Source organism: Columba livia, chromosome 3 (genome assembly GCF_036013475.1).
Source record: "Columba livia isolate bColLiv1 breed racing homer chromosome 3, bColLiv1.pat.W.v2, whole genome shotgun sequence".
Lineage (NCBI taxonomy): Eukaryota > Metazoa > Chordata > Aves > Columbiformes > Columbidae > Columba > Columba livia.
In genome coordinates this window covers 9,329,321-9,356,294 of record NC_088604.1, presented here as the reverse complement: position 1 = coordinate 9,356,294, position 26,974 = coordinate 9,329,321, and the positions used below count along the sequence as shown (strand labels likewise).

The window sequence follows — 26,974 nt, the reverse complement described above, 5'->3', positions numbered from 1 at the left end:
AGTTTAACATTCTGGAACTTCCAGTCTGACTTGAAAGCCGTATGTTAAATTATGCAGCTGAATTCCATCAGTCAATTTCTCCTTTGCTGTCAACACAGCAGCTACATTTTTTATTGTCTGAACAAGCTCATCCCATATAACAGGCTGCAAAAACATCAGAGGGAAAAAAAAGGATCAACATAGGACAATACTTCCTAATCGGGCCTACATTCAAAAGAAAAAGACACAAGAATATTTTGGTTTTGTTTTTTTTCTTCTTTTGCAAAACAAAATGAAAAAAATCTCTTTTGCATATCACATAAGCCAGAAATTGCCTTATTTAACTTCTGAAAGACTGGGATCATTCAGAGCAAAACTCTGCTGTGAATAAAAAATATGCAAAGCTGCCTGTAGCAGCGTGGTACAGGTTATCTGACCTATCAGCGTCACAAAATAAAAGCTAATGAAGTCATGGCAGAAAAAGCCAACTGTTACACATCAAACAATTGTGGAGTCTTTACCTCTGCAGAAAATGATTGTAAATTACATGTTAGTATTATATGGATGATAGTTGTGCATAGCTATCTGTTTTTAGAATATGCTAAAGCTATCGCTACAGCTATTTTTTTTTAAGCTAGGTCTACATGATCTACTATTCATGTAATCTTAATGGTAGCTAAAGTGGGAATAAAATCTTTATGAAAACCACTATGGTTAGCTCACTTCAAGAAAGGAATTCAATCAGCAGCCCACTGGAATTACTTATGTTTTGACTAAGGTATTTGGCTCCTTTTATTGAACATTCCGCTTTCAATGCATACATCCCATGGATATAAAATGATGGATCTCTTTGGATTTTAAACCAGCGGCACTTTATATCATTAATAAATATTCATTTTCCTGCTATCCCTCCAGTGGTATTTCATCATCAATCATGGCTGAAATCACAGCTGTGAGAGCTGTTTATGCTTTACTGTTCTCCTCTACATGATTTGGCAGATACTTATGAAACTATTGGAGTGTGGAAGTAAAGGGGGCTTGGAGAGGAGGAAAGAGGGGGAATGCTTTTTTAAAAAAAAAATCTTGGTGTCCATATTTATTTCCAAAGCAGTACTGTTTTGTTTTGCCTTCCAAAGTACACATAAATCACTCCATTGGTCTCAACTGTCCTGTGAAAATAAAAATGATCCCAAACTGTTCAAGAATTACTCAGGGACTATTCAGTGTTCAATATGTCAGAGAAGCAAAGACAGACGCTCAGGAAGAGGAAGATTACAATCAATGAAGAAAAATCAATAGCGTGTAGAAGTTATCCTGCTGCCAGCATTGTCAGGAAAAGGCTTCTCCATTCCCCAGTCTCATTACATGTAGAAGATTATTAGAATCTGAGCAGCCAAAGTGAAGCTGTAATCATCTCCTTTTTGCTTTTTTTTTTATGTTCTTAGTGTAAATCAACATTCCACTTTGACTTAATAAACAAAACAACCTCTTCTCCTACCAATGTAGCATTTTATATATTTGCTTTATCTGCCACTATAAATGAAAAGAGATGAGATAAAAAATACCTTAAAGTACAGGTTGAAGAAATTTGAGCAGTGACTGAAGCCTTTGGCTACAGTATTTTCTGTTTGCTTGTTTTTTATTCTTCCATCTGTGTATTTTTCTGTCCCTCTGGCCAAAACGGTGGATCCTGGCTGCTAAACTCTGTTCGTTAATGAGATGGTCATTTCTTAATTCTCTGAAAATCAATTAACCAGCCAATGAAATCACTGGATTTTATAGAATAATATTTTTGTGACCTTAGGGAAATATGCATGCTTTATTGTATCAACTGATAGAAAGAAATGACTGCATAGCTAACAAGAATATCTTTCCGGTCCTGATCCACACAAGAATCCTTGCTTGGAAAATAATGCAATGTATGCAACTGAAGCAATTGAAGGCACGATAGATAAATATTTAAATGTCTTCCTGAATTTGGACCTGTACAAATAGAAAAATAACATCCTTGTATAAAGTGTAGTAATTTATGCCTTATATTGTACATTTAAATACAGTATACACATACACATTGACATACAGTAGGCAGTCTACATAAAAAAGCTCGTCTTCAGAAATATGTGTCAAGATTAATTCCATACCCTTCAATTCCCAATACCCTCTAAATTATGGAGACAACTGTTAGCAAACACAGATGTCCAAAGACATAAACTTTGCATTTATATGAGTTAGGACTGTCTGCTTGCAGGTGTTTGTTTCATTTATGAAAATGCCAACTATATGTACAAAACAGGGTCAATTCTGTCAGACAGCGTTCGGTAGAGCTATTTCCAAACAGCATTCTATCATTGCCACCATCATCACCATCAGGTCTGTTTCTGAACATGGTGCATCAGAGGTTGGTGGGAGATAACATACGAAAGAAGTCAGTCTATAATATTTCTATTTCAGAGAGGGGTACTGTATAGTCAAAAACATGTCATAAAGTTAAATATCAATTGCTTAATTCTGACATATTGAGTGCTTGAGTTTGTTTTTCCCAGATTTGGGACTTTTTTTTTTTTTCCACGCAGTATTTATTCTAGGATATTTAGTGATTAACTGATCTGAGTCATTTAATATGTTGGTTTCTTGATTACTACTGTGACTGTGTTTGGAATATCCATCAAGACTATAGGAAGTACCTGCAAGCACCTGAAAGAACCTTGCTCCTGCACTGAAAAATGAGAAGTCTGAAACAACTGCCTTCATGAATCATAGAATCATTTAAGTTGGAAAAGACCTTTAAGATCATCAAGTCCAATCATTAACCTAGAACTAAGCCATCTCTTCAGGAACCTCGTCTATGCACCTTTTAAACATCTTCAGGGATGGTGACTCAACTATTCACTGGGCAGCCTGTTCCAATACCTGGCAACCCTTGCCAGGAAGAAATATTTCCGAATATCCTATCATCTAAACATCCTCTGGTGTAACTTGAGGCCATTTCTTCTTGTTCTGTCACTTGTTATATGGGAGAAGAGACCAACATCCACCACGTTACAACCTCTTTTCAGGTAGTTGTACTTCTCAGGAACTCCAGTGGAATGATATAAAAGAGCTACTGTTTATCTGTCTAATCTAGAACCAATGAAAATATAGAGATAATCCACAAAAGCATAATCTTCAAGTTCCACTGAGACTGTCTGATGTTAGTCCTGGAACTAATAAATAGACCGTGTGGTGAATGCTGAACCTGGAATGTATGGTGTTCAGTTCAGCTTCCGATCAATTAACTAAAATCGATTCTTTGCATGGAGAAAATCATAAACAGCGCTGAATTTCACTCTTGCACATGTTCCTTTAAGCTACATCCTAGGCAATTTGTCACTTTTGAGAGCTCTGGTAACCAAAAAGTTAATTTTTCAGAAGTGAAACTCTCCAGCAGTTCTTGAAGTAATTGACTGGGATCTGGAAGTGAGTGATTTGTCTTGCCTGGCAAGGGTATCCTTTAAGTTAAAAGAGAAAATGCCAAACACAGTACTTTAGACCTAAATGTTAGTGTTTTTTTAAAAAAAAAAGAAGTCTCTGAAATCTGATACTATAATAAATTCTCCTTATTCTTATATTCTCCTTTATTCCTAAAAAAATAAAAATTAATAAATTGAGTTCTTACTCACGTCACCAGAAACTCAGTTACAACGAGTTCCTGTATGTATATTTTTAAAATAAGACAATCCAGTCCAGTTTTACCCTAGAAGTCGCATGAGCCAAGCAAGCAACGAAATGGTAAAATGACATCTTTCATGAAGCACTGCTAATTATGCATGTCACAGATTTATTTTAGGGCAATGTAGCCCACTGCTGTCAGGGCATGCAGTCAGATATCATTTCTACCCCTTTTTCTACCCTTGTCAGATGGATGTCCCTTTGTAGTCAGTGGAGAGAAACAGGAAGAAATATTCTACACTATTTTTTAGAAGTCTATTCAGGATTAAATTAAGTATGTCCCCAGTTCTAGTAAGTTGTTTCGTCTATATCTCTACTGATTTTAAAGGCAGCATATGGACACTAACTCAAGCTCATATGTCAATATTGTAGGTGTTTGCATTTAGTACAATGAATCTAAATCTTAATGTTATTTATTCTATAACTTGATGAAGTAGGATCTGGCTAGAACAGAAGATCCTGTCATTATTTATTATAAAAAATTAGAAAACATTATATCATTTCAACTAAGTTTTCATATTAGATAACAAAGGTGTTTTTTCCTGTTTATTTTCTGTCTGGTCAACTAATAAAGTTGTGTACAAATGAAATCACTCAACTTATCTACTAAGAGCTATGGATCAAATGCTTATCTATTGAAATTCAATGCAAATTTTATATTGTCTCACTTAAGTAAATGTATTGTACATGAAAATCTAGGACCCAGCTCTGAAAAGTTGAACATATAGGACCTACTCGCATAATTTTCTCATATGGTGAATGTACACACTCTTCCTCCAATGATTGATTTTAAATAGCATTTAAAAGCTCATATCAATGTGCAGGATTCTCGAAAGAAGTGAACGCACCTGCTTTAATTAAAATCAGTGGAAGTTAAATATTTTTAAAATTGTATCATATATCAATCTAAATACACAGATTCTTCAAAAGGCTGGTCCTTTGTAATATGCTACAGATTTATCTGGAGAAAAGGTGATGCCTAGTCCCAGATGCAAATAAATAATATTTTTATACTCAAATCTTCCTTTGCCACTTCTTCCTTAATAATATGTCAATTTACCTGTTTTGGGAATAGCTCAAAATATACCAGTTCAGAACCAAACACAAAGAAAATGTTTTCCCTTCAGTTTACTGCATATTCACTCTAAAAGTATAAAATATTTCTCATGTGCTCTTTGCATAATTGCTCTCTATAAACAAGTGTTGCGGTAGAAAAATCCCTGTTCATTAGTAGAAAATATTACACACACATATGCACACACATACACAAACCTCATTTAAGCATATTAGCAGTAAAGCTAAATCAAGTAAATATCTGCAATCTGTACAGAATTTAAGCCAAACTGAGGATGTGTGTTACTTGAAATTTTATAATGACTGTAGCTTTTAAAACCATCTCCTGGGCATTGTTTTGATGAATTCAATTTTAAGGGAATGTGTATAAGTCACATCTTTCATGAGAACAATTGCTTTTTATTGCTTTTTTCCTTAAATATAATAAAGAACTATAATATAGTGAGAAGGAGAAATCCCATAATAAGAAAAACAATTTGCAATATTTTTAGACTTGATTTTGTTTTCATTGTCAGAATGGACGATAACAGTTAAAAGAATTCTTCATGACACATATGAATACTATAAATATTGACAAGTTATTTTAGTTTTAACCTAGTAGAATAATCCATAGAGAAAATATAAATTATTATTGCACATGCATTATTTAAGCAATGATATTCTAAAAGCTAGTGAAACTGACTCATTCTGAACTTTAACACTGTTAGTGTCAAGTTTTTTTAAATCAGTCCCAGCCTGGAAGCCTAACATGCAAGGATTTCTAAATGATGGGGCTGTTTAAATTTCAGTCCACGTATTGCTACATAACCTTTCTCTGCAATATAACAGAATTCAGATACAATCTTGGACATTATTGCTTACTGAGTCTTTTAAAGTTAGAAGAACTTACTTTCCACTGTTCTTCATGACACAGCTAGAAGGAAATTCCAGTTCTGAAATCTTTGGAGTTTGATCTTGATTGGCACTAATTATGAAGCCACTGCAGAAGACTAAACACTTGGTTGATGTGTTGCTGTTTAGTAGGTAGGCTGCCACATCTCGATCCAGCTGCAGTTCTCCAGCTATCATAGTCCTTTACGCAACTACCAAGCCTGCTATTCACCAATAATTAATGTAACCAAGGCACAGCCTTTTGGTTGGTTACTAAATAAAGCAAGCACAGCAGAAAGCAGAGACAAAAATGGTTACCCTCAAGGTTAAGAGTGTTCTTGATAATAGAAAGAAGACTCCCTGTACTGAAGGACATACTGTACATTTTTCTAATACTTTATAATATTTCCTTCTTTATATTAATTTCATTTCTGCCTTATCTTGATTCATTTTTAGACACTTCCTTCAAATAGGCTCTCTATTACAAGAGGGAAATAGTTTCACTGACATATAACAAGGAATATCTATCACTGCATGCATCCAAATTATTTTCTTCTATGGTCATGAAATCTCATGGTTCCTTCTCAAAATTTTATGGTTATAGAAAGAGAACCTACTAAACATATCAAGACACTAGGATAGAATTGCTTGTGACCCTCTTTGTTATTCTGAAAGGAAGATTACAGTACGCTGATTTATGTCAATACACTTCATTCAATTCATCGGCTCCTTCAATGTTAATAATGTCCTGTAATTAAATGTGCTCAAAGGTACTATGAGGTGTGCAGCAGCCTGAGTACCATTCTCCCGGCCTTCTTCAGGGAACTTCTACTAGATCACTACAAACTGCTTTAGAACTGTATTACCTGATATCTTATTAAGACAGAACAAGATGGAAATGTGGTATTCTCACACTCTTTGTCCAATGGGCTGGGGAGAGGATAAAATATTTTTGGCTAAGCGATTTGTAGCTGGTGATCATTTCTATAGTGCACACTGTACTGATTAAATGTAGTACAGATTGCCTAATTCAAATGGATCTTTCTTGAAACTAATATCCATATTACCCCAGAGCTTTTCTTTTTAAATTGTCCACCATTGCTTTCCTGCTGCATGAATGAGCCATATGAAGATTAAGCTGTTGTAATAGTACCCTAACTTCAGTCAGAGTTGCCTACTTCTGAGATTCAATTAAACTTACATGATGTTGTGAAATTATTTCATATTTTTGGCTCAAAGAGTTTCAGAGTGAACTCTGCTGATATCTCAACATGAGTGAAGGCAAAACAGCTTAATGAACTGTAGCATTCATAATATATTCTAGAGACTATAATTTAAAGTTTTCAGCAGCAGCAAAGAACATAACTGTTGGGTTATATTTGCAACAACTAAGTAGCCTGAAAGTAATTGTATTGCTGCTATTGTAATTAATTATCCATATCTGTTTGTATTTACACCAAGACCATCCAGTGTTGCTCCCATTATGCTGAGATCATAGAATAGTTTGGGCTGGAAGAGACCTTAAAGATCATTCAGATCCAACCCTCCTGCCATGGACAAGGACACATTCCACTAGACCAGCTTGCTCAAAGTCCTGTCCAACCTGGCCTCAATTATGATTCTATTGTTGACTATCTAACACTGAAAGAATTCCATGAGATAATATGAACAATAGTATTTTCCTTGCTTCTTACTACTTTATATTATCATCATGGAAAAATATCTATGGGAAAATATAATTTAAAAATTCTGTAAGAAAAATTTATGTAAAAAAACCCCAAAAAACTAACAACAAACCTCTGTCTTTACCTGGATTTTCACTTTCTTTTTTTCACTGGAGATAATATTTTCTGCCTTTTCCTAAGAACTGCAAAAATCATCATTCAGGCATTATTGAGGACAAAACAAAATGCATATTTGAAAAAGAGATTAGGTACATAAAATTGAAAACAAGAATGATAAAAGAATTACAATGCACAACTTGATTAGGAGTATAAATTCTAATAATGGAGAATTACCTGAATTAATCACAATAAACATAATTAAAAAAAAAAAAAAAGATTGTAGGAAAGGATATAATGAAAATTATAATTAGGAAAGACCAAGAGGGAAATTTGCTCTCTATTACAAAGTTTCCCTTCTCTTTTTATTGTTAATGACCATGTAAAATCTAACTTCCCTAGGAAATGCGTTGTCATCTCATCAAGAAAAAGACAATTTGGGGAGTTTCTTTAATTTTTTTTCAGAGCTTCATGAAAGGTAGGTACATTTCTAATGCCAGTTAAAGATATTTCAATAATCTTAACATGTTGTAGGGAAAAATAATACATATTTTTTGCATATCAGCATCCATTTCTAATTTCTGTGATACCACTAGGCAACTCTACATCTTCTGTTATACTTCACTTCTCTGTTTCTTTTGAACTGAAGGTTCTCCAAGATTAGTTTTTATTTATTCATTATTATTATTTATTTTATTTATTACTTTTTAATTTCTAGTTTTCAAGTTCTGTGCCTGAAAATGACAAAATAATTGGGGGAAGGAGGGGATTTTAAAAACAATTCAACTCTTACAGTTTTAAATTTAGTAGATCAAATAATAAATAACGAGCAAATTCCAATGTAAACTTTTACTACTGATACACAAGAAAATGAAGAGAAATGAAGTGCAATTTGGTAATAATGAAACTTCCTGAAACACTGAGGCAACTTTAGATCCCTTGGGATCTTCCTAAGGGAATAACAAAGCAGAAGAACTGATGCATACAATTGAAAAGAAATATCTCAACAGGATTATTATGATTTTTTCATACAGTAAATCAGTATATTGAAATAACTGTTAAAATAATTGTGAGCACAAATAGAATGCTGCTATGAGATTGGCCTGATGGATTAGAAAACTCGAGTAGTATGGCCTGAGGAGTAAAAACATGCCAAAGACCTTTAGGAAGAAAGGAGATATTTAGGCAAGGAATATGGATTGATTAAAGAAGTACTGGTGTGGGCAGTTGACAGCTGAAGAGATTAAAAGAGTGGGATTTGTAATCAACAGATACAGAAAAATGGTGCACTGCAAAGAACGAAGCCTGGAATTGTTTGTCTTACTTGTCTGGTTTGTTTGCTGCTTCTACTCTCTATAGCCCATGTGCTTCTCTGTCTTGTAAAATCCTCTCATGCACTTAAGAAAACTGTACTTTATTGTCCTGCAACAGACACTTGGGCTGATGTTATTACTGCAAATGAAATCAATGGCAGAGCTACCGTCAGCTCGATGGGAAGAGAACCTCTCGCACCCCCATAAAACATGGTGAAAGTATTAGCACTGAGTCTGATCAATGCTGTTTCAAATCAGAACTTAGTGCAACACTCAATAGGTTTCTTGACTTGAGCAAGTTGCTAAGTGCAGGTTCTTTTTCACACACAGAAGTGATACCTGGGCATTTCTGTGTCTTCTTACTCATACAAGACCTTACCGTTACACATTTTTATTCCCTTTACTATCTTGCAGAATAACTTTTACTCAGCTGAAGAGAGGTATCTTTCCCCACAAAAAAATATGCTGAGGAAGTAAATAGAAAATAAACTTAATCTTCATTATAGGAAGTGCTGCTGCATCAATAAGATTAAATTTTTGGATGAAGATATAATTCCAAATAAATCTTTAAGCAACATGCTGAATAGCAGAAAAGAAGCTGATCTCATGACGAGTGGCCAAAATAAAATGACATTCAGACTTATGTAATTCTTAGTATTTTAGCTTAATTGTTACTACTCCAAAGAGAAAAGTAACATCAATATTGAGCAAGTTATAGCACCCAATAGCAGAACAAACCCTGCTGAATTTCTGAAAAGCTGACTTACTCCATAAGCAGAAGGCACTAGAGGAATTAACAGGACTTATTTTCTTATATTTATTTACTTCATGCATTGCTATGTACCAGATAGATGTGTGTAAGTAGTCAGTTGTTTTGTTAGAAATCTAAACCAATAAATGTTTACTTTTATTTAAAATATTTCTTCAATATTTGAATTCTTACTGAACTTCAGAACAAAAATATATAGAATGAGCTCTTTATAAAAGCATGGAGGAAAATGAGTCCCTTTCGTCCAGAAAAGATAATCATTTTTCCATCTATCATAAAATACCAAATTCAAAGGGTAGCACTATGGTTCAGAAGTGATTAGTACGTGGAATGAGTGCTTCTGGTTCCTTTCTTTTCCCATGTCCGTACTTACTTTACAGGGGGGAGAGTTGTATCAAATTTAATGATTTGTTTTAAAACAAAGAAATGGTAGACTGCGGTTTGTAAAGTGTCAGGTGATCCTCTACTGATGCAAGAACCTTTTCTGCTAGGCTTTATTTACATACCTGTAGCTGTCAGCTATCATTATTAATATAGAACCTCACACACATATCTGCATAAACACACACACACATACACACACAAAGCATGGAAACCCATTTGGGAACTAGTGATTCCAGAGTTTCTAATTCCAGAATTCCCATTTGCTTACTGATTACTTTAAACAGATTATTTTAATTGGATGTTTTAGCACTCAATATGTGTCTTAGTACTTATATGTGTATGAGAGTGCTAAGCATTCTTAGGAGCATCATTTGATACCTGCACAGTGCTTCCAACAAGCATAGGATCTACTCAGAACTATTAAAAGTGTGTATTAATAAAAGTGCTGGAGAATTATAAGCTCCAGAGACCAAAATTTTTTCCTCACCTGCAGATGTGTTACTGAAATACAGTATTCCTACACGATTCAATAAAATTATTCTATTTCCATTTGGGAGAATCAATACATAAAATTTAAAGTCCAGTTTGATACAACAAATTCACTCTGGTAAAAATACTGAGTTTTTAATCCCAAGATTTTCAAGTCAGAAGGACTTTTTAGCTTTTTTTTCCAACAAACTTTTAATATTTTGATTTTTTTCAAGTGGTTTCAGAAAAGCATGTAATTTCAAAATTTCTTATAGAAGATAATTCCACTGTTCAAACAGTTCAAAAGAAGTCAGGTTGATAAGCTTATAGAAGTTAATGGCTTATGTAAAAGTGAAGTTTAACATAAAACTGCAATATCATCTCTTTGCATTAACATTACCTTGCCAAAAAGTAGCAAATCTGGGACTTTTTAGGCACAGTATAGAGTTACATATTTTGTATTTCCTTCCCTTAACCAGTTTTATACTGACTTCAGCACTTAAAAGCTTATCTGTTTGGCTTTACTGGAGTTGTTGCTTCTAAATCACACACATATGAAAAGACAGAAAAAATCAAGCTTGTCCTCTCAAGAAAGGATAAGAATTACTGAGAGGCTAGGTGTCGTTTGTTGTCCGTCATTAGAACGCCATGTTGAGATTCAGAAACAAGAACATCTAGAGTTAACCCACATGTCTGCACACTTTATGACTTTCTGCTAATTAGATTCTCTAGCGTTTTTGCACTTCCACAGCAGCATCACCCTAGATCAAACGACAACAGAGGTGGACTCAAGATATCAATCAGATCTCTCCTCACATCCAGTCAACTGCAAGCTTCATGGTGTAATCAAACCAAGTGACACCACAAAGCAGTTTCAGCTGCAAGCTTTGCCCACAGCACTAACGAAAGAGCATTCATGTGAAAAAAATAAAAAAAAAAAAAAATATATATATATATATATACACATATATAAAAGTGCAAAAAGATCATTTCCTTCAGGTAGGTGGATGATGGACACAGGCTGCAGGACTTGATTTTGTTAGTCCCAGTTCCACCCCAAATAAACTCAGCAGCTTGCAACGTATCAGTGGTTTGTATATTTTTCTGTGTCTGCTTGGAGAGCTCTGTCGTATGGCAATTCGAATGCTGAGAAGTCCAGAGCAGAAGGTGATGCTCAGTGGATTTATTTGCACATCACTATGCCCAAAATACCTCTTCAGCTCACAGTCTTCTTGGAGCAGCAGTGCTGTGTCTGATCTGGAAACAATCCAGAAGTTACGGTATTTTCTCTTTTCATAGGAGATGATTCATCACAGCTGTCCAATTGTTTTTTCAACTAGAACTGAAATTTGTTATGTGTTTTTATTTGTTGTTTTTCTTTCCTACGGTCCACAGCCTTTTGTAAGGGGACATCAATATATTGAATAACTAAACACTGAAAAACATTCATGTATTTGATCCTTTGTATCTTTGTTTTACTAACATAGGTGGCTGTCCAATCCCTTGGGGCCTGAAAAGGCCTGGTTGTGCTTTCGGTGCCCAAACATGCACCATGAAATAAGGAATGGAAGTGACAGAACTGTATAAAAATGCCATTGTAGCAACAGCAATGCCTTTCTGTTCCCTTCCAAGCCTAAGGAAACACAGGTCCAGCTGGAGAGGAGAGACCTGGGGCTTGCAGGCTGTGACTGAGGCAACCCAGGTTAGACCAGTTGTGCCAGCAGGCAAAAGTGAAAATCCATTTTCAGAAATGTTGCTCAGCACCAACTCAAAACTTGGGAAAAAGAGAAATATGAGTGAGACAGAGTTTTTATTCTCATATGGCTCTGCAGATTCAGGCAGACACAGAAAATGGTCTGAACACAACACAACATTTGACTCAAGAACGTTAATTTTTTTACTTTGATTCAGATACCTGGAAAATATTTTTCTTCTTGGGCTTCTCATTCTGTTAGAAGGTTCCATGTGTTCTCTTCTTACTTTGTTTCAGAAAGGTAAACATGTTAGAAATATCATGATTTCACACAAAATGGAAATTTTGAGCTTCAAACTACTGGGTAAGTACTGTCTCACAATAGGGTAGGGAACAAAACAATAGCTGAGTTCTGTGTAAGAAACCTGTATTCACATAACCAAACTGTGAAATTATAAATCTCCATTTAGTTTTGTGGTTTGATTTTGGGTTTGTTTTTAATTCTGTAATTGGGGCACTATTCAAGAGTGTTTTCAAAAACAGTATTTGAAAAAAAAAAATGTTAGGAAGCAGCTATTACAAAGGATTGTTGTCTTCAGGCAGGATTAAATATGTCATTGCCCTTGTAACGAGAGTTTATCCCCAGTGTCTTGGCCAAATTCCAATTTGAGAAATTACATTCTGCCTACCTAAATTTTCTCAGCGGTTGGAATGGATATCATATTAACCAATATCATCCAGTGTTAGGGATCTGGAAAATAACACCATCGCTTTCCTTTTTGGAAAGCAATGCTCTGTGTTCCTCAACAGTCTTAGCAGCTGCCCTTGAGAAGTGCTGGGTGCTGAAGCTCAAGGGGAATGACAAGCACTGAGCTCATCCCAGGAAAGGTTCAACATTTGCAGGATCAGGCCCCTGAAGCAAATATTTTTTTTGTGCCAGTGAAAGCTGTATGTCATGTTACATAGTGGAGGTGAAATTATTCTTGTTAACCTGGGGCTTTTATATATACAATTACAGAAAAAAATCTAGAGCACTGTGTGGGTCCTCTGTTCTTAGGTCATTAAGGCCCACTAACCAGCAAAACAAATGAGCAATTTAAATAGTTGACTTTGCTGTATGCTCATGTGATAGATACACATAGCAAATGGGAGTTGTAGGAACAAAACGTTATGCCCACGGAAGAGTACGTGCATCAGTAACCCATGGCATAGAACACTGCAGCACTCACTTGGAATTAATCTGTAGAAATATCAGTCAGATGTCACCGTACAGTCTTGCATACATATTCATGTATCTTACATACAAATATACATGAATACAAATGCTTCACCTATTTTTCATTCTTCAGAAAGACTCCTTAATTGGAAAACCATGTGCAGTCCATTCCTTTCTTTCGAAATACTGCATTGAAATGGTAAAGAACCAAAATAAGACTCTTCACAAGTGCATTTTACCTTCAAATGCAGGTGTCTGAAGGATGCTGTACAGGTGGAGACACTGAAGGAATGAAGGAGACTTTTTCTGCCTCCTTTCTGGGATAAATAAGGGAGTCAGTCACCAAATACATTGCATGACATCTGGTGGAGAAAACAGTGACCTCGTGTGAAGGGTTGATGCCTCCATAGGGTTTCCCAGATGCCTGATCCTCTTCTAACGTCCGTCAGTGTGGCTCAAGCAAATCCTTAATAACAGGTTAAGATGATGTGATTTAGCACAAAGTCACAAAAACAGAGGTCCTGTGGCAACTTTTCAGAGGACTCCTCACCATACCCACCACTCCTCTGTAGCTTTGTAGAGCTCCTTTTTGCCTGTCATTTGCTGGCCTGGCTCCAGCACAAATCCTTGTGCCTTTTCAGGAGCCCTCCCAAGGCAGATGTTTCCTTCATGGAAATGTCCCTGTGCTGCCCCTGGTGAAGAAAGCTGGTGGATCCCACAGCCAAGTGTTCTGTCTAAGAGAGAATAGAAGCTAAATCCACTCATCACATTTTTCCCTGGCATACCATGGGCTCCTCCCTAACCTGTATGTGATATGCTCCAGTTCCTACAGGGGCAGTATAAATTTCACCTCACTTGATTGCAGACACCCAGTAGATGGATGTCTGATACTTGCTGCTCATTCTGGAGTACATGATAGTAGGAAAAAGTATGGAAGAAGAAACGGAACAGGTGGTAATTCTTTAATTTCAACACACACACATAAAAGCAGCTGGATGAAAAAGTAAATTTATAGTCTTGCTGTACTTTTTAGAAGTTGAGAAACTATTGGTTTTATTCAAAATCAAACCAAAAGTTTTGATATTTTACACAGACTGGAGCATTCATAGAAGATTAGTTTGAAGCAGACTGAAATAGTATATGTTAACGTTAAACTGAAATTTATTTTTAAAGGATATTCTAAAGTGAAAGATTAAACTAAAGAAACTAATTAAACCAAAGATGTCAAACCAAAGAAAATGAAACATCGTATTTAGAAGATTTTAGAAAGGCAGGAAAAAAAGTCATATATTTTAACTTTTTTAAAAGTCACATTTTCACCTTTGAAACATTATTTAAACTAAATTCAGTGAAATTTATTATCAAATTATGCTTCTACAGGCAGATAGTGCTTTTTTTATAGTATTCAAATTTACTTTCTTCATTTTAGCGATGACTCAATGATTTCTTATACCTAAAGATGGAAAGAGGATAAGGTCTATAATATTACTTTATAAGAACACATAATCACAGTATCACAGTATGTTTGGGATTGGAAGGGACCTCAAAAGATCATCTAGTCCAATCCCCCTGCTGGAGCAGGAACGCCGAGGTGAGGTCTCACAGGAACATGTCCAGGTGCGTCTTGAATGTCTCCAGAGAAGGAGACTCCACAGCCTCCCTGGGCAGCCTATTCCAGTGTCTGTCACCCTTACTGAGAAGAAGTTTTTTCTCAAGTTTAAGTGGAACCTCTTGTGTTCCAGCTTGATCCCATTACCCCTTGTCCTATCATTGTTTGCCACCGAGAAGAGCCTGGCTCCATCCTCGTGGCACTCACCCTTTTTATATTTATAAACATTAATAAGGTCCCCCCTCAGTCTCCTCTTCTCCAAACTAAAGAGACCCAGCTCCCTCAGCCTTTCTTCATAAGGGAGATGCTCCACTCCTTTAATCATCTTCGTTGCCCTACGCTGGACCCTCTCCAGCAGTTCCCTATCCTTCTTGAACCGAGGGACCCAGAACTGTACACAGTATTCCAGATGTGGTATCACCAGGGCGGAGTAGAGGGGGAGGAGAACCTCTCTCGATCTACTAACCACTCCCCTTGTAATACACCCAAGGATGCCATTGGCCTTCCTGGCCACAAGGGCACAGTGCTGGCTCATGGTCATAATTTAGTAGTTTAGACTTGTGTACTTGTTGCTGATATGGTTAAATCTTATCTTTCATGTCATATTAGTATCTCACTGCTGGTAGGTGGATGGCCTGCAACCAAGAAAAAAAAAGGTAGTGTAACTTGAATAGCTTGAAAAGGACAGAGAAAAGCATAGATTTGGAAGCAGAATGAGGGAAGAATATTTGTAACCCAAGATGATATTTAACACTGAATTGACAACCTGCACCCTTTTGTATTATACTGTTACAGATGCAATAAAACAGAGTTTCACACATAATCCCAAAGAAACTAGAGAATCGGAAAATTAATAAAGAATTTAAAGAGAAATGGAAAAGAGAAGAACCTATAATACTTTGAAGCAGATACTCTCACTGCATGGTTGCTACGTATATGAGCTGGAACTCACTCTCTTTCCTCTCTTTGAGTTTTGGGAAGACGATATTTGATGTCCTACTTTCTCCTAGTGGGGAAAAAGTAATTTAAAACAAAACCAAAAATCCTGTTCTAACATATGTGGATACACATGAATGACAATCACACAGACTAAACCTGACTTTCTGAAACCAGTAGAAGACTTCACTGATCTCACAAGAATATTGCTCAAGTTGAAACCTTTATTTAGCCAGTTTTGACAAAAGAGTGTTAACTGTCAGGTTTTGATAAACTTTATTGCATAGCTTTATGAATTCTTGATGTGCAGAATTCTTTATTGGCTGTTCACAGTCTACTCGGTCATGAAGATTCTCTCGTGCTGTTAGAAGCCAAATGCAGAAGTTCACAGAAGAGAATCGCTCAGTGGCTGGACAATAACGTTTTAACGAGTATGAGACTGAGTCTGAAATTACATGCTACAATATGCCAGATAAAAAAGAAAATCTATGCCTTCAATGGCAAAAATGGAACCATAAATTATTAATTTCACTGTCAAAAATATTGTAGATGAAAATCAGAAATATAAGTAAAGTTTAGATAGCTCATTCATATTTGAGACCACTGGAAATGATAAAGTTCAGAGATCATATGCAGAATACCACGCCTAATAACCCTAGAAGCAACACCTGAACTTTAGAAATAAAACCCTAGCTTCAAAAATTCAATTCCATCTTTTTAATAGTTTCCCCCATCACCTAGAACTTGAATCCTGAAAGCATATGATATTTAAAAAAAAAAAAAAGTTATGAAAATTATTTGAGTTTGGTAACTGATCCCCTATCACTTTTGCTATTCCACTCATGGCTGTCACCTGAAGGGACTGGGAAAAATAGAATGGACCAACCCTACTGAAACAAGTAAGTTCCAGTCATTAAAAACAGCAGCCACGTATTTGCCAATTAGAAATGCTTGCAGCATGCAAGATAGAACCACTCATTCATGCAGGAAAGTGTGAGACTAAATAATGTAATTGTTATATTATAATATATAGGTCTTCACTGTGGCATGACAGCCTATTTGGAGTCTCAACCACACAGCAGGACTAATTAAGAAGGCAGATGAAGACCAGTAATAGCAAAAATTGCCATTACTTTTTTCCACCTTCCTTTCTTACAGCCAATGGGAAGAGAAAAATTCACAGTGTGCTCCACATTAGTCCATACGTGCATGCTAAGAGAAAATTTACTCCCATTACTGCATGGCGGGTGTGCATCCATGGCTACAAGTTAGGATTTGAGTGCTCACCATTAATTATCTAATTCTCATCCCACAGATGTGTGGAGCTCTATAATCAAGATTTCACCTATAAGGTAAATTCACCCCTGTAGACAAAGCTGGAACTCAGATCACATAACACAAGCATCCTACTCATACCTTCAGAATATTCATTCAGTAAATATATTATTAAAACTTCATTATATGAATATTCTCTAATTAGTGCAATTTGGGGACTTGAGTCTGCACTTTTTCTGTACTGAGCTCAAGCAGTGGGAGATGTATGTGCAAACAGAGGAAAGTTTTTTCTCTCAAAAATAGTATATATAAGATTCATTCCACTGACTTCAAAGGTTTTAAAAAGTTAAGTATCTAAGGTGGGATTTATTGCTTCATATTATCTAGACACTAAAAGCTAGGACAAAACAATCCCTTCTTAAAAGTGCCCATTTCTCTTCAGCTGATGGAGCCTGGAACGACCAGTTCACTTGGACATGTCTGGCACTAAACATGGCTGTAGTTGTTTGAGGTGACTATGAGTGTGGGGCCGTCTCTGCCATCAGTAAACATAAGCATCTTCAGATACTCCTCCTCCCTATTTTGGACTCCTCTCAGGATGACATGGGAAAATCACCTCACAAGTACCCTATTTCTGTCCATTATCCATTGAAAGGCCTTAGCTAAGTCCAGGGTAGATAGTAAGTTTTCACAGAGTTCAATACTGTTGTTTAAACACAGGTATCCAAAGACATTTTAATCCTTCAACAGTATCTGAGATATCTTCTTGTAGGACACCCATGCAGACGTGGAACAGCAGCTGGAAATCAGGCAGAGGATTTTTAGGTGTCTTAATTGTCACCAGGTGCCTGTGTTTAAAGAACAGGCTGCACAGGGAAATGGTGGAGTCACCAACCCTGGAGGTGTTTAAAAGATAGGTAGATGAGGTTCTTAGGGATGTGGTCTAGAGGTGGACTTGACAGTGTTAGGTTTAAGGTTGGGCTCAATAATCTTAAAGATCTTTTCAAACCTAAATGATTCTATGATTCTAAGTGTTTTGAGTTAATAGGGTTAAAAGAGGTGAGTGTCCTCATACATATACATGATTTAAAGTGTCATTGACACTACATTACTTCCTCAAGTTTTATTTTATGCAAACATGCTCATTGACGGTATTTCAAAAGCACTCAGTTACAAAGTCTTCATTTTACAGAGTGCAACCTGAAACTTGCGTACATCCTTATCAATAAAATTTAGCATCTTTATAACTAAACATAATCCAGTGAAATATTACCAGCAGTATCAAAAAAGTGCTTTATTTTTCTGATGTTAACCTGCAAAAAGTAACACCATAAAGGCCAGGGCACAGCAAATACAGCTGGGTAGTGAACTTGTCCCATGAAAAGTGTCTGTAAGTCAGGATCTTGTGCTTTGCTTACGTCTAGTCATGTCCAGGTTGTTTCTAGGTGTAGGAATCAACATTCAGGTGGCTCTATGTGGATCAGTAAGAAAAACATGCAAAGCTATTGTGCTCCAACCTGTGTATCTTTTACCAGTTGCCTACCTGTACACTGTTATTTCATGGTACTGGTTTGCTTTGCCCTTCCGTCTTCTAACAGAAATTTTGCTACAGTCTCTTTTTATTTTTTTTCCCAGCTGTTCCCTGGGTGGAAAAATTTTAAAACTACCATGGTATTTAGAGGCTCTTGTGGTCTTCGGAGGCTCTGTCATGTAGCATCCAACCAAGAATTAATATAAGATCCAGAAAACAGGATATAGAGTGATAAGCCACAAAAGGTATTTTAAGGAGCAAAAAAAAATACCTGGGAAAAGGTATCGCTGAGTAGGTACAGTTCTACTTAACTGAAGACAATGAGGCTGTATCAACTCTCATTGGAGAACTTGACACCTGCAATTAATCTTCAGTTTTTCACTAGGGGACTCTCTAATACAGGACTTAAACTAAGCCACTAACACCTATGGTCACAGCAAGACAAAGACTCTTCCAAGTGCCTTTTGCTTTAAGCTAGTGACTCTCACCTCCCATTGATTGGTAGCTGAGGACATTCAACAACCTAAACAATGAGTTCAAAATCTTTAAAATGTCCCAGGTCTTTTTCAAGGTAAAATGTCACATCATTTAAAAAGAGAATTTTATCTGTTCATGAGATCAATCCCTTGACAACAACTGGGACTCAGGAAGCAGAAAAAAAAGATGTAAGTAAACCAGTAGAGCTAAACTGTACATATAAAATACACTAATACGAACAAAGAAATGAGCCCAAAATCCATTTGTCTCAAGAAAAGAAAACTGAGTCACACTAAGGAGCATATCTGGCCACTTATTTTTGTTATATTTCATGAAAGTGTAAAATCTTTGTAAAAATGTAAAATATTAATGTAAAATATTGCATATTATTAACATAAGAATGCAGCAAAAAGGAATATATCCAGCTGGGTGAGATTTGACATACCACATAACTCATTAACACTCTCATAAACGTTGTCTATCTTCTTTGAATCTTTGATTATTTAGTTCATTAAAATACTAGACTAATGATTAATCTTAGCAACTATTTAATAAATAGATACTGAAAAATGAGAGAACGGTGTATTCTGATTAAACTGTGCTTTATTCCCTGTAAATTTGCTTAAATTCATGAACAGGTATACACAGTATACACATAACAAAGACATTAGGTAATTAGGTATTCACAGACAACCTGAATGCATCCCTACTTAAAAACATTTTTTTGAAGAATCATGAGATTAGTTTTTCTCTAGCTGCCTGCGGGGGGTTGACCCTGGCTGGACACCAGATGCCCACCAAAGCCACTCTATCGCTCCTTTCCTCAGCTGATGAGGGGAGGGAAAATACAACAAAAGTCTCAGGGAGTGATCACTCAGCAATTACCAGCAATGGCAAAACAGACTCAACTTGCAGAAACTAGATTTAATTACTACCAATCAAATCAGAGAAGGTTAATGAGAAACAAACCCAAATTTTATAAACATCCCCCCACCACACTCTTCTTCCCAGGCTTAACTTCACTCCCAATTTCTCTCCCTCCTCCCCCTCAGCAACACAGGGAAATGGGGAACGGGGGCTGTGGCCAGTTCATCGCAGGTTGCCTCTGCTACTCCTTCCTCCTCAGGAGGAGGACTCCTCACACTCTTCCCTGGTCCGGTGTGGGTTGCTTCCACAGGGTGTAACCCTTCAGGAACATACTGCTCTAGTGTGCATCCCCCACAAGGTCACAAGTCCTGCCAGAAAACCTACTCCACCTTGGGCTCCCCTCTCCATGGGGCAACAGGTCCTGCCAGGAACTACTCCTGCACAGGCTTCCTAAGCGGTCACAACCTCCTTTGGGCATCCACCTGCTCTACTATGGGATCCTCCTCAGGATGCAGATGGGTCTCTGTTCCACTGTGGACCTCCATTGGCTCCAGAGGGACAACTGGCCTCACCATGATCTGCACCACGAGCTGCAGGGTAATCTTTGCTCCAGCACCTGAAGCACCTCCTGCCCTCCTTCTTCACTGACATTGGTGTCTGCAGAGTCATTTCTCTCACATATTCTCACTCCTTTCTCTTCTGACTGCTGTTGGTGTTGAGCATATTTGGGTTTTCTTCCCCATTCTTAAATATATTATCCCAGAGGTGCTGCCACCATCACTGATGAGCTCAGCCTTGGGCAGCAGAGGGTACATCTTGGAGCCAGCTGGCATTGGCTCTATCAAACACAGGAGAAGCTTCTAGAAGATTCTCGCAGAAGCCACCTCTGTAGTCCCCCTACTACCAAAACCTTGCCACACAAACCAGATAATACATTGCCAGATTATTATTCCTTTGACTTCATGGAAGTGTAGCAATTGGGGCCTAATTATAGATTAACATTTATATAAATTTAAATTTATGTATCTCAGAAATATGTTTCTTGAATTAAGATGAAGAAAACTGTACTCTGTGTAGAGAGCAGCACAATCTATAGATCTGGGGAGCCTCTCTATTAACAATAGTCTTTCCAAAAGCACTGTAATATTCACATATTATTCTTCCATTTTTTGATAGTTAAAAATATTATTCTCAATAATCCTTTACTGTTTGTCAGGGTGCATATTTCTAATCCTAAGAAAAATTAATTTTTTGAAATATTCAGCATGTTGTTTGTACAGTGATAGTATAGAGATCAGTAAGATGGTCTGAAGGAAGCTGGTAAATATGACGAAGATCCAGACACATTTCAGGCAAAGAGACTACAGACTTGGTATCCCAGCAATGTTACCACTTTTAAGCCAGCATCAAAATATGTCAGAAAGGTAGAAAGTTCAGGGTACATTAATCTGCAAAAATGCCTTATGCTTACCAAAGGAAACCCAGGTGTCCTCACTGCCAAGTAGAGAGGGTCTTAAATCACTATAAAATTATGTAAGTCATTCAGGTTGTATTCAGGACTCATTTTAACACACACTCCACCCATTTCGCGCAGTTGATATGAAGTTAACTTTTAAGTTTTAATGAGTTTCCTGGAAAATGTTGTGTAACATACAGTATCTCCAAGCTCCAGCACTGTGTAAGCGTAGTTACCAAGACTGTTTTGGTGAGAATGATGACCCAATTACAACTTTGAGGAAAGAGAGAAAGCCTGTAAAAGTCTAGGTTCTTTCTTAGCACACTCTTATTGAGAGAAAAGCAGAAGATTAAATACTGGTGCTCAAACATGCAGCAATTCAAACTCCATAGTAGCAAAGATAAGCTAATGAAATCCAAGGGGACAAAGCATTTTCATACTTCACTAAAGGGGCAGAATTTTTCTTTAACACAATGGTTCTATGCCACTAAAGAGTTTTTGTGCCAAAAGAGTATCTCAGCCTTGCTCAGCAGTGTAGCTCCAGCGGAGGAGTTCCAGAAAGCTTTCAGGACATAATAAACTCAACACGTTTGAGCCAAGACTATGGCAGTGAGAGTTCCTCAAAAACACTGTGGTGCATCTCTGCCAAATGCCTGAAACTAGAGCCTAGGGAGGATGGAGAGAAGAGCAACAGTGGCATTTTCTGTGTGCCAGTGCTACCAGCAATGTCCAACTTGTTGTGCTGCTTGCAAACAAGGAAGAGCCATTGTGCCCAGGATTGTAGATGAAAGCTTTGGAAGCCTGAGTTTTAGATCAAGAAAAAGTCTGGAAGGTAGACATTAGGGTCAGTCCTGGTCTGAGCCACCGCCGTTTCAAGAAGATTGTTAAGAAACTGGAAAGGTTCTATGCAGGGCTGATAAGAAGTTAGGACCTTACAACACCTATGGGGAGAGATTGGTGGAAATGGGCTTGTTAAACCTCATGAGGAGGAGGGCAAGGCTAGTGATTGTATTGCTCTCTGAATCCATTTCTGATTCCTGAATAACATCTCAGTAAGATTACAGAAGAAAGAAGCACCCAAAGAACATTACCCAGATGTTACCCTGGGCTCAGAGCCCATTGTCTAAAGCAATTTTTAATCAAAATTTGAAATTAATATTTTTAAGAAGTAGTACTTAAAGCCATATGTTTAAGAAGCAAAGAAATGGTCTTTTTGGGTGCCACTTATCACCATCTTCCTTTCTTGATGGACTGTGGGTGATTCCTGGGCTTCTGAACATGAGGACTCTATGGATTTATGTACTTCAAGGTCTGAACAATATGTTTTAAAAAGTTCCCAGAAGAAACTTACATTCACTAAAATACCTGGGAGGGGGTTGCTCCCTGCGTTAGCTACCTTCTCTAAGTATATATTTATTTTGCCTCATTTTCCCCTTGCAGAATATCCATTTGCTAGCTACAAACTAAAAAAAATCCTTGCTGTTTTGTGTTTGTTTTTTTGCTGTTTTATCTCAGCAGAGGCAGACAGTGTGATAAGCATAGGGCAGACATTGTACTCAAGCATTATGTTGATTCAAGCAGCTTCAACAACCCAGGATATGACAATATTCCCATTATTCCATTTTATTACATAGGGAAGAGTCAATATTTGAGACTGACACTCAACATTTTCAGATGCTACCTGTTAACTGCAGTGACAAAACAAAGATACTATCTGCAAGACAAACAAAAAGTATGTCACTTCCTCTTTTCAACTGGTTTGACTCCAGTGCAGCTGACTGATCACCAACATTTGTTGGTGCAGCTGTTGCAGTAGATTTTTGTAAAGAAATATCAGTGTGAATATGTGCTTCAGACTTACCAAAAAATGTGATATCCAAGTATCTAACTTAAAACCCAAGTGGCAGCCTCTGGTGAATGTGAGTTCAGGAATTTTCATTAAATTTTAGCATACATTTGAAGAAATATGTGGCTGGTGGAAAAACAAACAAACAAACAAACAAACAAAAAAATTATGTAAGGTAAATTAATCTTTTAGAGAAAACACACAAGATGACATAATTTATTGTGATGCACAAATTTCAAAGCTTCATTTCCATTATAAGTCTTCACTTTAAGTATATTCTGATCCAACTGTGAATTGATACAATGAAGCAATGGCACCACACACTCATTGTTTTATTTAAAGTCCCAAATAAAGAGACTTCTTCAAGGATATGACTTGTAAAACTATTCATCCTCCTTTCAAACCCAAAAATCCCTCCTGTTGGAATTTACAATGAAAGGGAAAAAGACCACCTTCCACTCGAAGAAGTGAAAATTTTGCCAACTAAATTTCCAAAGCTCTACTGTCAACAGCAACCTGAAATACTGGTTGGCTGTGATTTCTCCACCCAAAGAATACTACATGTTTTATTAGACTTTGCTCAGATACTGAAACAAGGACAACTTAAAAATCCTACTCTCCAGACGGAAGGAGAGAGTGAGTATGAATAAAACATCCATTAAGGCTCTTAAAGATTAGGCAGACAAAGAAAAAAAAATTAATAAAATAAAAAAAGCAGGTGCAATGTTGTTCCTCAGGAGACTGAGCAGATAAACCCACAGAAGGAGCTAATGTGCATTTGGTGAAGATAAGTGTCTGTCTGTGAAAGACGGGTGAGAAAAGCAAAGTGATTTGTAACAGGGTATCATTGGAGAATCTGAGCATTTTATGTTAAAGGGGAAACAAACAGTCTCGTTTAGCCTTTTCCTCTTGTTTCCAGCAAGATAAAAATTAGACCAGTGAACCAACCTTACCAGTTACAGGAATCACTTTCCCTAAATTTATCTACCTGGAAACCAAATGGCTAATTTAAACTTGTTATTTATTTCCTTTCCAGTATAGGCAGTACCAGAAATTTACTCTTTTGCTCTTGACAAGGTGGTGCTAAGGTAGGATAAATCTCCTGGAGAACTGACTTCCCACTTCAAGCAAATAGACCCCAGAAGAGTAGTTTAGACTACACTCTCTTAGACAGTTCATATTAACTTGAGAACACAAGAACAAGACCAGCAGGTCAGACAGTGCCCAGTATCTGGTCTTCAAACTGATCAACAGCAGATGGAAGAGAAGCCAGAAAACACATGCAATAATACCTACCTAAAATTCATGTGACCTCCAGTGTTTTGTAGCTTGTAGAATTCATGAGTCAGAGACAGTGTTTGCCTCTAATAGTTCACAATGTATTTCTTTTCCATGAAGCTGGGTATGACAAACTCTGCTGTGGGTTCATGCAAGGGAAAGCACCACTTTCTCCTAGGTATTACCAGGAAAGATAGCCACCAGATTTGTCCTGTTTACTTCTTTCCTTCCTGTGATACTAAATACTTACAAGCTTGTGTTATCTGTTCTCACAGATCTAAAGGCATGTCATTCAGTAATGTAAAAGTATAGGTGCAGATACTTTGTTCTTTCATTTTTCCTGATAAGACAAAACTGCACTCCATCTCATTTTCTCACTTAGAATATTCTTTCTCATCCTTCTGGACTGGATGCCTCAATCTCTGAATGAACACCTACCCTCTATCATGTTTTCTTTTCTACAAATCTACCTTCCACTAAGAAAATAATCTTAAATGGGATTTAAGTACATTAGTTGTAGGGAGCAGTTCTTCTCACTTACTGTCGGAGACAACCTCGATCTAGCAGTACTTACTATCTATATTAGATTATATATTTCACAAGACATCTAAACTTCAACTGTATTCCTCAGTTTGAGCAGCAGAGGTGCCTACATAGTAACGCAACTCCCCAGCAGCTGAAAAGAACCTAAACACTACCTAATTCTGAACAAATTATCCTTAATACATGTACAGAGCACCGAGTTCAATTCAAAATCAGCCAAGAAAAGTATCTTCCATATATTTTTTTTCAGTGATGAAAGCATTCAACAACATGTGAGAGCTAAACTCTACTCCTTTCTCATTCTCTGGGGGGTCTTATCTCCCAATAGAATAACTTAATCTAAAACGCAGGTTTGTCCTCTTGCTGAAAAAGGGTCATGGAAAATAAATTATTTTAAGAAAAAGGAGCAGCAATGGGGATCATGGTTCTGTACGGCAGTGGAAAGGGGGCTTAGATGAAACTTGTGTTTTGTGGTACAAATTTTAATTTGGGCAGCTGCAGAAGGTAGTCTGAAAACTATTTATCTACTCTGCCACATTATTTAAAAGTAGTATGTGATTATTTAAAGCACAGAGAAACTTAATTTTTTTCCAGGACCCCCTAAATTTTATCCCTTCACAAGTGAAGATGTTCCTTGTCTACATTGTCCTCTGTTGGGGGATTGGACTAGATGATCTTTTGAGGTCCCTTCCAATCCCAAACATACTGTGATACTGTGATACTGTTAGACTATACATTTGTATTCAACTATGTGCGTGATTAAAAGAACACTGCACTAAGAGTATGTCAAGGATACAAACCCAAGTACCTCAAAAATCTGAAACTGTATTTCTAAGATTGCTCATCTAACTTAACTCTGAATTTCTGTCTTTGATGTTGATTTATTTATCATAGATTCATTTCCCATCTTATTCATCGTATAGGGTAGATGGAAATCAAAGCAAGAATGGATGGTGAAAGGAAATGTTGGTTGAAGAACAAATCCAGTAGACTTAGTGGACATAGCTTCTTCCAGGGAGGCCTCAATCACCTGAAAAAAAGCCTTGTGTGCTATTACACACCTAATGTTCCATGCACTTCACTGGCGTATCATAAATAAAAAAATAGATGATATTACATATACCACCTTGTCAGAGGGCAAACCTGAATTTCGTGGATGGATGATCTAAAGGTTAAATGTACAGATTTTCTCCAATACATCAGTTTTTCACATTGAGGAGGAAATAATATTGTGTGGAAATAATTTTCAACTATACTGTGAGTTCTGAATGTAGCTTCAAAACCATGACAAAAACAAAAGTTCAAGGTGTTCTAGTGTGTAGTATCTTAAATGAGAAACTTATAAACATTCCATCTTCCCAAGCAAAGTAGTGTGAAAAGGGGAAGTCGGAGAGATTTAAATATTAAAAGATACAGACAGAACTATCAGCACAAACCAACAGGGTTAGGCTATATACAGCATCCTGGAGTGTTTATCTATCTTGAGCTTTTCATTTGTCCATTTTCCATAGAGAAGGCTGTCTGTTTATGATGGAAATTGAGCCTCCTGACTTTAGTAATTGATGAAGCACCTGAAGAGTGCTGTCTTATTATCACTCAAAACACATTATAGGAAACCACTTGTAAAATCTTTCTCTATTATTTGCATGTTTAGATCAGTGGATTCATTGATTTTAAATCTATTTTAATGAATCCTTCTGAAGTTCATAATGTTTTCCTTTTTTGCTGAGAAATTTTGTGAAGCAAATTTGTCAAAAGTTGTCCATTTACTCTCTAATTAAAGCAAAAAATAAAGGTAATCCACTAATGACTGGATCGCTGCAGGATTGTTTTTCTTTCCAGCCAGAAGCATTCTGAATTTGTTTCCTTAGTCATTCCTTAATAAATAATAAAGTAAATTC

General features: G+C 36.7%; 1 long non-coding RNA gene across 3 annotated transcripts in view; it reads right to left on the bottom strand.

The window, feature by feature from the left end:
- The window catches only part of LOC110364389 (uncharacterized), a 219,957-nt gene extending 214,112 nt beyond the window's left edge, over positions 1-5,845 (bottom strand). For all 3 annotated transcript variants that reach the window (XR_010471095.1, XR_010471094.1, XR_010471096.1), the window contains exon 1: positions 5,651-5,845. This is a non-coding gene — a long non-coding RNA (uncharacterized LOC110364389). The remainder of the gene's footprint in view (positions 1-5,650) is intronic.
- Positions 5,846-26,974: the final 21,129 nt, after the last annotated feature.